This window comes from Chlorocebus sabaeus, chromosome X (assembly GCF_047675955.1).
Source record: "Chlorocebus sabaeus isolate Y175 chromosome X, mChlSab1.0.hap1, whole genome shotgun sequence".
Classification (NCBI taxonomy): Eukaryota; Metazoa; Chordata; class Mammalia; order Primates; family Cercopithecidae; genus Chlorocebus; species Chlorocebus sabaeus.
In genome coordinates this window covers 34,739,054-34,754,230 of record NC_132933.1, presented here as the reverse complement: position 1 = coordinate 34,754,230, position 15,177 = coordinate 34,739,054, and the positions used below count along the sequence as shown (strand labels likewise).

The 15,177-nt window shown below is 42.7% G+C and overlaps 1 long non-coding RNA gene across 1 annotated transcript; it reads left to right on the top strand.

The window, feature by feature from the left end:
* Positions 1 to 203: 203 nt before the first annotated feature.
* LOC119620937 (uncharacterized) lies at positions 204 to 7,891 on the top strand. The gene is made up of 5 exons (XR_005237485.2): positions 204 to 379; positions 2,386 to 2,442; positions 5,986 to 6,029; positions 6,696 to 6,810; positions 7,811 to 7,891. It is a non-coding gene; the product is annotated as an uncharacterized lncRNA (long non-coding RNA).
* Positions 7,892 to 15,177: the final 7,286 nt, after the last annotated feature.

Sequence of the window (15,177 nt, the reverse complement as noted above, 5' to 3'; positions counted from 1 at the left end):
AGCCGCCGCCGGCTCGCGAAGGGTCCAGCTGACCGGCAGGCTCGCGCTCGCGACGCCAGCTCTATTCTCTTCTGGTCACCAGGGGGCGCCAGAAGCAATGGCGTGTCCCGAAAGGGACGGCGGCCACGTGACAGGGGGGTCACGCGCAGGGTCGTGGGGGACCGCCTGGGGATTCTCGGACGGCTGCCAGGAGTGAGCGGCAAAGTGCCGAGCCGGCTTGGGCTGCTTTCCTCCCTCCACCGCCTGCTCGTTTCGTCGTGCGCGGGCCGGACGGTGGGGCTGCAGCGGCGAAAGCGACTGAAGTTCCGGAGCAGTCGCATGAGCTTACCGGTTACCAGGAGGCCCCGGGAACAGACACCTCACCCTGACATTGTGGCAGGTTTGGCCCTTCCCGCAATGCAACAAAGGAGGGACTTTGTCCCAGCCTTTCCCCTAGCCAGGAGAGGTGCTGTTAAATCCCATTGTGCCTCCCCACTGGCCTTGGAGAAATGAGCTTTCCCCTGTACTACCCCAGGGGACAGGTCGACGGGATGGACTTCGTATCTCTTGGCTGATCTGGTCGGACATCCTTGCCCAAACATCCTTGCCCAATAAGCACTTACCCAGTTGCCCACCCTCCAAAAAAAGGAGAAAAATCAAATCAGTAATTTGATCGATCATTTTCATAGATATGCTGTAATAGAACAATTCACCTGGTTGTGAACTGGGCTGGGCAGTTTCAAGACGTGAGTTTGTTAACTGACTAGTTTCTTGCTTGGTGTAGAGGCCTTAGGCACTCTCACACTTAAACTGGCAGAGAGGCCAGAGACTATCTAGACTACACACTGGCGTCACTCAACTGGAAACACGTTTTACACCTCAAGACATCCTACAATTTCACAGACTGAGATGCTGGCTGTGATGTCTATGCAGCACAGCCCCAAGTCCCAACCGACAGAAATGGCTCAGAAACTTAATTCACCACGGTTCTTTTTTTCTTTTTTTTTTGAGACAGAGTCTTGCTCTGTGGCCCAGGTTGGAGTGCAATGGCGCGATCTCAGCTCACTGCAACCTCTGCCTCCTGGGTTCAAGCAATTCTCCCGCCTCAGCCTCCTGAGTAGCTGGCCACAAGACCCGGGTAGTTTTTGTATTTTTTAATAGAGATGGGGTTTCACCATATTCACCAGGCTAGTCTTGAACTCCTGACCTCAAGTAATCAGCCCACCTGGGCCTCTCAAAGTGCTGGGATTACAGGCGTGAGCCACCGCGCCCGGCCTCACCACGGTTTTTTTTTGTTTTTTGTTTTTGTTTTTTTGAGACAGAGTCTGGAGTGCAGTGGCACGATCTCGGCTCACTGCAACCTCTGCCTCCCGGGTTCAATCAGTTCTCCTGTCTCCACCTCCTGAGTAGCTGGGATTACAGGCATGCCACCACCACGCCCGGCTAATTTTTGTATTTTTAGTAGAGACGGGGTTTCAAGATGTTGGCTAGGCTGGTCTCGAACTCCTGACCTCAGGTGATCTACCCGCCTCAGCCTCCCAAAGTGCTGGGATTACAGGTGTGAGCCACTACCACCAGCCTCACCACGGTTCTTAATAGAAGTAGTCTATTTGAGGAAAAACAGTTAATTTGTAAAGAAACTGAATAATGTAATAGATTGAGGAATTTTTTTCCCAGCCTTGTTCTTTATATACCATCAAATCCACTGATTTTAAGTGTACAATTTAAAAACTAAATTTAGCCAGAAGTGGTAGCGCACACCTGTAGTCCCAGCTACTTGGAGGCTGAGGTGGGAGGATCACTTGAGCCAGGGAGGTCAAGGCTGCAGTGAGCTGTGATTGTGCCACTGCACTCCAGTCTGGGTGACAGATCAAGACCCTGTCTCAAAACTAAACAAATAAATAAAAATAAATTTATGGAGTTATGCAACCATCACCACAATACAGTTTTAGAACATTTCCCCTATCCCCCATGAATTCCCAGAAGCTGTTTGCAGTTAATCTCCTCTCTCATATTTAGCCCTAGGCAATCATTTGTCTGCTTTCTGTCTGTATATAGTTGCTTTTTCTGGACATTTCATATGAATGGATTCATGCAATATGTGGCGTTTTGTGTCTCTGTTCTTTCACTTAACATGATGTTTTCAAGGTTCATCCATTTTGTAACATTATCAGTACTGCCTTTTTCTAGCTAAATAATATTACATTGATGGATATACCATATTGTTTTTCCACTCATCAGTTAATAAACATTTGAGTTGTTTCCACTTTTTTGGTTGTTATGAATAATTCTGTGAATATTCGTATACAAGTTTTTGTGTGGACGTATGTTTTGGGTTCTCTTGGGTATGTACCTAGGAATGGAATTGCTGGGTTTTATAAAGTAACCATATGTTTAAATTTTTAGGAACTTCTGGACTGTTTTCCAAAGTGGCTGCACTGTTTTCTCTCCTCACTGGTAAATGTATGAGGATTTCTATTTCTCCACATCCTTACCAATACTTTCTTGTCTGTCTTTTTGATTGGTGTCTCATTGTGATGTTAATTTGCCTAGATTGAGTGATTTTTGGTTGTATTTGGTTTAGCTAGTTTCACTTCATTTAACGAATGCCTTTTTTAGTGTTGTAAAAAATAGGAGCTGAAATAAATAATACATAGTCCTTCCTTGCAAGGAGCACAATGACAGTACAGCTTGTTAAGTGCTCTGAAGGGAGTTGAGGACAAGATGCTCTGGGGAGCAGAGAAGAGAACACTTAACCCTGCTTGAACGCACGTGGAGGAAAGTATTAAGGAAACCTTTTCCAGAAGGGGTCTTAATGTGCCTCTGGTTTTCTTTTGTTTATTTTAATCAAAATTATACAAGTACATACTGTAGGTTTTTTGTTTGTTTTGAAACAGCATCTCGCTCTGTCACCCAGGCTGGAGTACAGTGGCGTGTGCAATAACAGCTCACTGTAGACTCAACCTTTTGGGTTCAAGCAATCCTCTCACCTCACCCTCCCAAATACCTAGGACTGCAGGTGCACACCACCACGGCTGGCTAATTTTTAAATGTTGTGTAGAGACAGGGTTTCACGGCTGGGCGCAGTGGCTCACACCTGTAATCCCAGCACTTTGGGGGGCCGAGGTAGATGGATCACCTGAGGTCAGGAACTCGAGACCAGCCTGGCAAACATGACAAAACCTCATCTCTGCTAAAAATACAAAAATTAGCTAGGTGTGGCGGTGTGCACCTGTAATCCCAGCTACTCAGGAGGCTGAGGCAGGAGAATTGTTTGAACTCAGGAGGTGGAGGTTGCAGTGAGCTGAGATCACGTCACTGCATTCCAGCCTGGGTGACAGAGCAAGACTCCATCTCAAAAAAAAAAAAGACAGGCTTTTGCCATGTTGCCCAGGTTGATCTTGAACTCCTAGGCTCAAGCAATCCTCCCACCTCAGCCTCCCAAAGTGCTGGGATTACAGGTATCATACTGTAGTTTAAAAAAAATCAAATAGTTCTACAAGATTTGCTTTTTTAAAAAAGGAATCATTTGCTTTCCTTCCCGTTCCATGTTGCCCCCAAAAGCAACCACTTTCTGTTCTTTTAACTCTTTGAATATTTACCTATGTATCTTTAAAGAGCATATTTTTATTTGAGAAAAGGAAGCCCCAACATAGGCCAATTACTATCCTCACTTGCACTGATTTTTAAATTGGTCAGCCTTATTAAATATTAACACGTGGTTAATTATAAAAGTGACCGTCACAATGCAGCCTACCTTCTGTCCATCTAAATGAAAGAAGACAGGCATGCTCAACAGCTAGCTACTAGAATAACTGAAGTAACACACTACATACTTTTTAAAAATGTGGGCTGGGCGCGGTGGTTCATGCCTATAATCCCAGCACTTTGGGAGGCCGAGGTGGGTGGATCACCTGAGGTCAGGAGTTCGAGACCAGTTTCGAGACCATAGGCGAAACCCCATCTCCACTAAAAATACAAAAATTAGCCAGGTGTGTGCCTGTAGTCCCAGCTACTTGGGAAGCTGAGGCAGGAGAATCGCTTGAACCTGGGAGGCAGAGGTTGCAGTGAGCTGAGATCACACCACTGCACTCCAGCCTGGGCGATAAAATAAAATAAAATAAAATAAAATAAAATAAAATAAAATAAAATAAAGAGTGACTGAGGAATTGTTTTCCTCATTGGTGCTTTACTATCATATAGCTCCAATAAGCCAGCACCCAAATGTAACTGTCAATTATGAGGAATGTTATTTTCACTTAAACTTTAAAAGAAAAGCAGACCACAAACAAGCTGCATGATGTAGTATAGGAATTGGCAATCTATGACTTGTGAGCTAAGAATGTGTTTTCAGATGAAAAGTGACAACAAATTTGATGATAGGGAACACTAATTTTCAACCCCAATGAAGCAAAATGTTATTTTTCTATTCTAATCTTTTCATTAGTAGAACTGTATTATGAAACCTTATAGTCAATTGTTATTACATTTTAAATTTCATTAATTAAAAATTTGTACAATTTTGTTTTCTCTCATTATGTAAATACTTATATAGTATCCTCGATCTTGCTTCTTGGTTCATAAATTCTAAATTATTAACTCTCTGACCTTCACAGAAAAGCTTGCCAACTCCTGGTTTAATAGAATAAAAAGTTGGGCTGGACGTGGTGGCTCACGCCTGTAATCCCAGCACTTTGGGAGGCCAAGGTGGACGGATCATGAGGTCAGGAGATCGAGTCCTGGCTAACGTGGTGAAACCCTGTCTCTACTAAAAATACAAAAAATTAGCTGGGCGTGGTGGCGGGCACCTGTAGTCCCAGCTACTCGGGAGACTGAGGCAGGAGAATGGCCTGAACCCAGGAGGCAGAGCTTGCAGTGAGCCGAGATCACGCCACTGCATTCCAGCCTGGGCGACTCCGTCTCAAAACAAACAAACAAAAAGGGCTGGGTGCAGTGGCTCATGCCTTTAATCCCAGCACTTTGGGAGGCCGAGGTGGGCAGATCACGAGGTCAAGAGATTGAGACCATCCTGGCCAACATGGTGAAACCCTGTCTCTACTAAAAATACAAAAATTAGCTGGGCATGGTGGCGTGCAACTGTAGTCCCAGCTACTTGGGAGAGTGAGGCAGAAGAATTGCTTGAACCCGGGAGGCAGAGGTCGCACCTCTGAGTGCAGTTGAGCTGAGATCACACCACTCTACTCCAGCCTGGCGACAGAACAAGACTCCATCTCAAAAAAAAAAAAAAAAAAAAAAAAAAAGTATGGAAAACAATTGACATATACTTGGCTGTGTGACCTTGGGAAGTCACTTTATGTCTCTGGTCTTTATTTTTATTTTCTATAAAATTGAGCTAAAGGGTAATGGGTTGATGAGATAAACTCTACCATGAATCCCCCACCCCCTAAATTTTTTATTAATTAATTATACAAATATTTATTGAGTTACTGTTATGTACCAAGAACTGTTAAATGCATTGGGGATACAGCATGAAACAAAATTTTTGTCCTGAAAGAAGACACTGTTTTCAATGAAAAGAGACTTAAGATGCAGCGTGTGGTCTGAGACTGGATCATGATTTAAACAAACTTGCTTAATGGGACATTTTTGGGAAAATTAGGGAAATTTGTATATGGATGGTTATTAGATGATGTGAAAACTTATTAAGATGAAATGGTGGAGGTCATTAACTGAAAAGGGCAGTTGTAAAACATTTTGTACAGTATTTCATTTTTGGAAGAAAATGCGTATATGTATTACATATACTTAGAAAGAATATCTGAAAAGATATATACTAAGCTGTTAACAGTGGTGATTTCTGTGTGATGGGAACACAATGTTCTATTTAGTTATTTCTGCTTTCGAATTTTTCACAATGAATATATACTGTTTTTGTAAAAATAAAAGATTATTTCTAATTTAAAAAATAATCTCTCTTTTCACAAAGCTTATAGCTAATGCCTCTTGTAAGTATTCATATTGCCAATTTGTCACTTTTTTTTTCAGGGCAGGAAAACATCTAAGAATGGAGGCTCCCGCTTCCCTTGCAGGTAACAAAGTATCAGGGTGATCTCTGTAAAACAGCTACTGAATGTAAACTGATGCTACTGGCATTCCTCTGGGACTTTTACTGATAAGTAGAGCTTTCATAGTCTTCCCAATTTCAGACAACTCGAGATTGAATTCCTTCCTTCCTTCCTTCCTTCCTTCCTTCCTTCCTTCCTTCCTTCCTTCCTTCCTTCCTTCCTTCCTTCCTTCCTTCTTCTTTTTTCTTGTTTTTGACAGAGTCTCGCTCTGTCACCCAGGCTAGAGTGCAGTGGCATGATCTCGGCTCACTACAACCTCCACTTCCCGGGTTCAAGCGATTCTCCTGCCTCAGCCTCCCGAGTAGCTGGGATTATAGGCACCCACCATCGTGCCCGGATAATTTTTGTATTTTTAGTAGAGATGGGGTTTCACCATGTTGGCCAGGCTGGTCTTGAACTCCTGACCTCACGTGATCTTCCTGCCTTGGCCTCCCAAAGTGTTGGAATTACAGATATGAGCCACTGCACCTGGCCTAGATTGGATTTCTTATCTTGCAAAGCCAAGGTGAAGTCCAGACCCTGAAAAAGAAAATGTATCAAGATAAACGCTGCCTTGTGAGCCCTATCAATAGTCCTATCAATAGCTTTCTAATAATGGAGGATTTCAAATGAGATGGGTTTTGTTTTTAGGGTGACCAGCAATTAAAAAGAAGTACTAGAGAGGCAAATATTGGCAGTATACATCTAAGCGCTGGTCAGAAAAGAAGGAACCCAACCCAAGAACTTGCCCAATCTGATACTGGAGGTAGGTGTATCTCTGTTGCATCCATGAACACATTGGGCTACCAAAGCCCGATGTGATTAAGCATTTGAATCATGTAACTGCTTCTCTTATTGGTAGGCCAGGAGTCAGCAAACTTCAGCATGTGGACCAAATCTGGTCTGCCATCTATTTTTGTAAATAAAGTTTTATTGTTTATTTGTTTATATATTGTCTATCACTGCTATTACCCTGTGATGGAAAAGTTGAGTAGTCGTGACAGATACTGTATATGACCTACAAAGCCACAAATATTTACTATCTGTCCATTCATTCATTCATTCATTCATTCATTTATTCATTAATGAGACAAGGTCTCGCTCTATCACCCAGGCTGGAGTGCAGTGGAGTGATCACGGCTCACTGCAGCCTCAAACTCCTGGGCTCAAGCAATCTACCCACCTCATCCTCCCAAGTAGCTGGGACTACAAGTGCACCCCCCCATGCTCAGCTAATTTTTAAATATTTTGTAGGGATGGGGTCTTACTGTGTTGCCCAGGTCGGTCTCGAACTCCTGGGCTCAAGCGATCCACCTGCCTCAGCCTCCCAAAGTGCTGGGATTACAGGCATGAGCCACCATGCCCAGCCTATATGGCCCTTTAAATAAAAAGTTTGTGGACCCCTCCTCTAGATTCACCAGAAAAGTGCCTCAGTAGGCATTACCATGGAAGAGAATAACCACTTGCAGTTATATTATTTTCTTTTTTTTCCCCTATACATTTAAGTAGTGTTCCTTTCATCCAAGGGAAAATGAAGAAAGGGACTTTCTTTGGTCCCTGCCTGTGTTCACCTTTGCCAAGGACCTTTCTCTCAGGAATCCCTCTCTGCTCTTTTCAAGGAGGGTTTCAGGTTCTGTGTTATCACCCAAATTGTGACCTTTATAAAGCCCCACTGGTCTGCTTGGAATTTCACATGATGTGCCCTTCTCTAGATTTAGGTCTTTACATATAGTACTCGCTTATGTAAATTTTATTTGTCTTTCAAGGTGCCGCTCAAGAACCATTCCCTCCAAGATGTTTTCCTGGATTTCCTCAGCCTAAAGTAATCCCTCTTTTTCCTGAGTGAGTCATATCTTTTAGTTTATTCGTCTTGTTTGGCTCATATTCACTGATTTACATCCATACTCATTGCTTTGTGCTTATTTGTATTCGTGAGTTACATTCTCTACCAGATTTTAAATTCCTTGAGGGTAGGTACATATGTTGTTCAACTTTTTTTTTTGAGACAGATTCTCATTCTGTTTCCCAGGCTGGAGTGCAGTGCACGATCTCAGCTCACTGCAACCTTCACTCCCCGGGTTCAAGCAATTCTCATGCCTCAGCCTCCCGAGTAGCTGGGATTATGGGTGCATGTCACCACACCTGGCTAATTTTTTTTTTTTTTTAGCAATTTCTTCATGTTGGCCAGGCTGGTCTCGAACTCATGACCTCAAGTGATCTGCCCGCCTCGGCCTCCCAAAATGCTGGGATTACAGGCGTGAGCCACTGTGCCCGGCCTGTTGTTCAACTTTAAATAAATAAAAGAGGTTCAACAATAAAATAAATTGGTAAGTTCCCCCATGTGCTTCAGATCTAATCTTTAGTTCTCCAATGTTTCCACTGAGGATTTTTCCTGTGAAATGCTGGAGTCACTTCCTTTGTCCCCAGTGATCTTTGTAATTTCAAGCACCAGGCTTTGATTTTCTATTCCATTGCTTTGATGGAGTTACTTCCACTAGGGGGAGCTCCTTACTTTTCTATATAGTCAATTTCTTTCTCTTTAGGAGACAAAAGAATGGAGACTTCCTCAGACAAAATGTCAAAACAATGGTAGGAAGTAGAAACTGAAAACATCTCCTGGGGCTTGACTAGGTCTCAGCACTAGCTTGCTCCTCAAATGCCATTTCACTTGTCATATTGCGTTTTGGTATAATTCTGGCCCATGTGTCAAGATTTCCCCCTACTCAATCTACTTCATTCATTCCATTTACAAATACATATTGAGTGCGTACTTCGTGTCAGGTATTGCTGTAGATGCTGGGGCTTCATCTGTGAATAAAACAGACCAAGTCCCTGACTTTATGGAGCTTATATTCACATATGGGCAGCGGACAATAAGTGAGATGAATAAAGAAAATATACAGTCTATTAGATAGGGATAAATATAAAAGAAAAAAGCAATCCAGCATCTTGTAGGCTATTGTAAGAATTTTGAATGTGATGGGAAGCATTGGGAAATTTTGAGTAGGGGAGTGATGTGATCTGACTTATATTTTATAAGGATTGCTGTGATTGTTTTGTGGAAAGTAAATTTAAGGGGGCAAGCTTGGGTCAGGGGAGGACAGTGGACTTGGGGAGTTGTTGCATTTTGGATACATTTTGAAGGTACAGCCAACTGGATTTGCTAACAGATCAGATGTAGGATGTAAAAGGAATCAAGGAAAGCAGGGTCACCATATGGCATAACACTAATAGCAGTGACAAAAAAGTGTCTAGTGCCCCCTGGAGTTCTGTAATATAGCATCTCTGTCCAAGATGATGCCAAGGCTTTTGGCCTGAATGGTCGGAAAGATAGAGTTGCCACTAACTGTAATGGTGAAGACTGTCAGATGAACAGGGTTGGGAGTGTATTGGAAGCTCAATTTTGGATATGTTTAATTTGAGCTTCCAATTAGACATCTAAGTGGGGGTGTTGCATAAGCTGTGGGATGTATGAGCCTGGCCTTCAGAGGAGTGGCCCGGGCCAGAGATAAAAATTTTTGAGTCATAGACATCTACATAGTATTTAAGGTATGATACAGACGAAATCACCAAGGAATGAGAAGAGTTAAAGAGAAGGAGACCGAGGACCAAGCCCTGAGACATCTCAACATTTAGAGTTTAGGAACATAAAGAGGAACAAACAATGGAGGCTAAGAAAAACTGGCCAGAAGGTAGAAGGCAAACCAGAAGACAATGGTATCCTGGAAGCCAAGTGAAGAAGGTACTTCAAGGAAGAGAGAATGATCAACTGAAAAATACTTCTGGTTGGCCAAGTAAGATTAGGTCTGGGAATTTTTGGTAGAATTTAACAACATAGAGGTCACTAGTAGCCTTGATAAAAGCTGTTTCAGTGGACAAAAGCTTGATTAGAATGGTTCAAAAGGGAAAGAGAAGAGAAAAATTGTAGACAGGGAGTATAGACAAATCTTTTGAAGATTTTTTTTTTAAAGGTGAGCAGAGAAATGAATCAGTAACTCAAATGGTATGTGGGGTCAAGAGAGGGTGTTTTGAGTGGGAGAAATAATTGCAAATTTGCTCCAGGAGTACTTAGCGAGAGTTGAGTTCACTTGTACTTATTCACCTGCATTTCTTGGGGATAGCACCCAGTAATCCTTGGGGAAGGTAGCAATCACAGGACGGGATGTTGCCAATAGGTTTGAGTGGAATGAACTCTAAGGGAACCCATGGATGCCCTTTAATACAACTGAATTCAGAACCTCTGCAGTTAACAGAGCAGAGAGTATCTTCATGTATGGAAAAAATTGGGGCTGTGAGGTCCAGCTATCCCTCTCACCCACATGGTGATTCCAGCCTCCTTTGCCAACCTTGAAAGATCTGGCCTCAAGTTACACTAAAGAGAGTCTGAGGGTCTCCTTCCAGAAACATTATCTATTGTATGGAAGGGAGGGGAAAAGAAGTTCTTACAGGCGACAGAGCAAGACTCCGTCTCAAAAAAAAAAAAAAAAAAAAAAAAAAAGAAGTTCTTACAGGTGCTGTGAAGCTGACTAAAACCCCAGGGAGCGTTTCAACTAAGTGAGAAACTTGACATAAAGATTCTGGCCACAGATTCACTGGTCATTTCCCTGTTCCTTGGTGAGAAGTGGCCTCAGCAGTAGAAGACAGTTTAGTGCTGGGCTTGCTTCTTAGCTTTGTACTTTAGTAGTGGTGGCTTTGGAGACACATACAAGTTTTACTGGTCTCCATGTAGCGTTTTGGTTTGAATTTTTTAAAATTATTTTTATGTTTTTGAGATACAGTGTCGCTCTGTCACCCAGACTGGAATGCAGTGGTGTGATCTTGGCTCGCTGCAACCTCCCCCTCCTGGGTTCAAGCAGTTCTCCTGCCTCAGCTTCCCGAGTAGCTGGGACTACAGGCACCTGCTACCATGCCTGGCTAAATTTTGTATTTTTAGTAGAGACGGGATTTCACCATGTTGGCCAGGCTGGTCTCGAACTCCTGACCTCAAGTGACCTGCCTGCCTCAGCCTCCCAAAGTGCTGGGATTACAGGCATGAGCCACTGTGCCTGGCCTGAATTTCTTTCCTATACTCATATCTTCAAGGCCCGGATCATATGTTACCTGCTCTACAGAGCCTTCTTTGAGCTCCCTCTGGCAAAAGTTATCATTTCCTCTCTGCATCTATAGTATTTTTTTCTCTTGCTTTCTCTTAGCACATATCACATTGTGTTATGGTTGTGTGGTTATAAACTGATGAGGCAGTAGAGTATAATGATGAGAGCATGGTTTCTGGAGCTAGGCTGCTTATATTCAAATGGTGGCTCTTGCAACTCGCTTAACCTCCCTGAGCCTCAGTTTCTTATCTGTCTCATCTCAGTTTAATAATACAATATAACTGGGGTCTCATAATAGGGATTTTGTAAAGATTAACGAGACTAACAATGTGAAATACTTAGAACAGTGCCCAGCTTACTATTAAGCACTTACTTAACAGTGAGTGCTTAGTGACCGTTCATTGTTTGTTTTTCTTCTTGTTGAGGAATAGGACCATATTTTTTCTCTTTGTACCACTAATGCTTAGCACTGGGCTTGGCAGAGAGTACTGGATATCTACTTAATCAATTTTTGTGTGAATAAACCAGGTTTCTAAATCAAACCAATTTCAGTTCTTATTTAATAGTTTCATAGGTATATAGCCCTTTTATGAGATCACTCATTCATTCCTGTGTGCCACTCTGTGTAGTAGTTAAGAATGAAGGTTCTGGAGCCTGATCACCTAGTTTGTGTTGTTGCTTTGCCAGTTATTGGCTGGATGAGGTTAGGCATGATATTTAACATCTCAGTGCCTCAGCTCTCTCACCTGGAAAATGAGGAGAAATATAGGATGTTAAACATAGAGTTTCTGAACACTCAAAAGTTAACTATCAGTATTATTAATCTTATCAGCAATTAAACGACTTAATGAACCCCTACAATGTTCCAGTAATTGTGCTAACAATGGGGATGCAGAGATGAAAAAGGTTTGGTCCCTGTTCTCAGAAATCCTATAAGCTAGTGAAGGAAACAAGTGCAATCAAAGCAGTATGTATGCAGCCTAGCAGAAGAAGGGATCAATTTAACAGGCGGGAACAGGAACAGGAAAAGGCAGGGTAGTAAGACTTTATAGAGGAGGGAAATCCTGAGCTTCGTATCTGTGAGTTGGCAGGCCTGGGATATTAATGTCAAGTACACATTGAAATCCCTTTTGTGGTTCATCAGAGATGAGTTTTATAACAGATTTCTCCCATCAGATTTTCTTTTTTGTTTGTTTGTTTTTGTTTCACTGAAAGCATTTACCTGGAAGATGTTCTTAATAGGACCACTTAACAACCCTCCAGACAGTGATGATCCCTGTCCTCACTTGGCAGCACGGTGACTGTACTGCCGTGCGGCTCCTCGTTCTCACCTTGCCTTTTGAGAGATCTGGCTGGTTGTAGGAGCATGATTACTGGATTCAACATTGCATCCAGACTTGAGAGTTCTTTGTTCATATCTGGTTTGAAAAAGAATTTTTGAATGACTTCTGTCTGTCCTGTTTGCATGGAAACAGAAATAGGGCTAATTGTTTTAGGGAACCCCAGTCTGCTATTTAAATGAATATTATGATAAATGCGTATAACCAAGACCAGTATCGATATTGCCTTCTAGTTTGGGGACCTAAGAAAAATTTTAATCCTTCTCAGAAAATATGGAATTATCATGTGAATAAATCTTGTCTGATGCCTAAAAACGAAAGCCTCACCCTGGCCTGGAGCGGAGGCTCACACCTGTATTCTCAGCACTTTGGGAGGCCGAGGTGGGTGGATCACAAGGTCAGGAGTTCAAGACTAGACTGGCCAAGATGGTGAAACCCCATCTCTACTAAAAATACAAAAAAAAAATTGGCCGGGCATGGTGGTGGGCACTTGTAATCCCAGCTACTCGGGAGGCTGAAGTAGAGAAGTGCTTGAACACAGGAGGCGGAGGTTGCAGTGAGCCGAGATCTCGCCACTGCACTCCAGCCTGGGAGACAGAGCAAGACTCCATCTTAAAAAAAAAAAAAAAAAAAAAAAAAAAGGCCTCACCCTGCATTTTGAATCCTGGAGAACCTGTTCTGGGCCAACAGTGCACCACCAGCCTTTCCCAAGTGCACCAAACATAGTTTTGAATAGTTTTCCTTGGACAAAGCTCCTCTTTCCTTTTGAACTTCAGCCAGAGAGCCCTCACAGGCAGAAGACTAAATTTCAGATGCTTCTGTCTTGCCCTCTCCCTCCCTCTCAATAAATTTTCGGGAAAAGTTGGCATTTAGATTCTTTTCCCACCCTAACAATCAGGCAGGAAAGAAGTAGAGAAAATAGCATATGCTCTAAAAAAAGGCCGGGGTCCCTTTCTAGCTCACCCTTTTAATAGAGGCCTCTCAGAGATGGTGGGACTGGAGCTACAATTAAATTATTGAGATCAAAGACAGGGTACAGATAGATGAAAATCTTAATGTCTTTTGTCTCTCAGAAAACCAATAAAGCCATCGAAGCTTGTCTAGTTCCCCCAAGTAGTTAATGAGAACAATAGAATTTTGAGTTCCTGGTGTTCCTTTGGAGCTGATTTTGGCAGATGACAAGCGGTTTGTAAAAGGGCTTATTATTCGAGTAGAGCTTTGGCTGCCTGACTTTTAAGGTTGATTATTTGTTTTGCATGTTGTATAACAGGAGTGTTGGGCAATGCTCAGAAGAGGTTTTCGGGGTCAGAGATGTAAGGACTTCTCTGACTGTCTTCTCCCAACAGAACTAGATTCCAGCTGCGGAGCAAGAGGCAAGCTTGTACACAGGACCCAAGCCATGGCTTTTGTATAGCCCCTTATCACCAGACAGGCCTTTTCACTGGTTCCTTTAGGGGGAGAATATATCAAAATTTCTATCAAGTCAGTAACCCAAGAAAAATATTTCTCTGTGTATGTAAGTTTACAAATTTTCATTGGTGATGTGACCTGCTTTTTAAAGAAACATTTTTAAAGACATAGTTTGGTCTTTTCCAATAAGCAGTTGTATATGGGGTCGCTGTCAGCTCAGTAAGTAGATGCTCTGAAAGGTAGAGCCTTCAACTGGTTGTAGTGAAAAACATTTAAAAGAAGTCTTCCCTCATTGGTGAAGAGTGCCAAGTGGAAGTGGTCCCAGCCCTTTCGTTTTCAAGGTTTTAAGTGTTGTGCTTCCTGGCCAGGTACAGTGGCTCACACCTGTAATCCCAGAGCTTTGGAAGGCTGAGGCAGGTGGATCACTTGAGGTGAGGAGTTCGAGTCCAGCCTGGACAACATGGCGAAACCCTGTCTCCACCAAAAATACAAAAAAAAATTAGCCAGGCATGGTGGTGCGCACCTGTAATCCCAGCTACTGGGGAAGCTAAGGCAGGAAAATCTCTTGAGCCCAGGGGATGGAGGTTACAGTGAATGGAGATCGTGCCACTGTACTCCAGCCTGGGTGACAGAGTGAGACTCTGTCTCAACAAATAAAAATAAAAAAATAAATGAAGTGTTGTGCTTCCTATCTTATACTGGACCTGCTGGCTCACTGAGACATAGAGAGAGGCAAATATTAGACATTTTAGAGACAGTGAATGAAGGATGTTCCTCTCCCTCCTATTCTAAACTTTAAAAATACACTGAGCCAGGGCCTACAAGAAATTGAGACTTTTTTTTTTTTTTGAGATGGAATCTTGCCATGTCACAGAAGCTGGACTTGAATTTCTGGGCTCAAGCAATCCTCCTGCTTCAGCCTCCCAGGTAGCTGGGACTACAGGTGCTTGCCACTATCAGATGTCTTTGATAAACAGAAACTTAGTTGTGTCTCCTTATTTGTTTTTTTAATGGGAACCTAATATATGAGGGAGTTCTGTGTATAAAGGCTATAAGCTAGCATTTGTGTCCAGTGCCATCAGTAAAATGGGAAGTAGCAGAAGGAGATGATAGGTACCTAGAAAGAGATTTCATGAACTATTCAATAAGTTTTGGATGCTTTTTGATATTTGGAAGATGTGTGTCCTTAGGAGAGATGGCCTCTACACTTGAAGTTACTAATTCATGGCAAGCCATTCTCCTTCAAAGACAACGTTTTGTTGAAGAGAGTCTTGGGAAACATGAAATCTG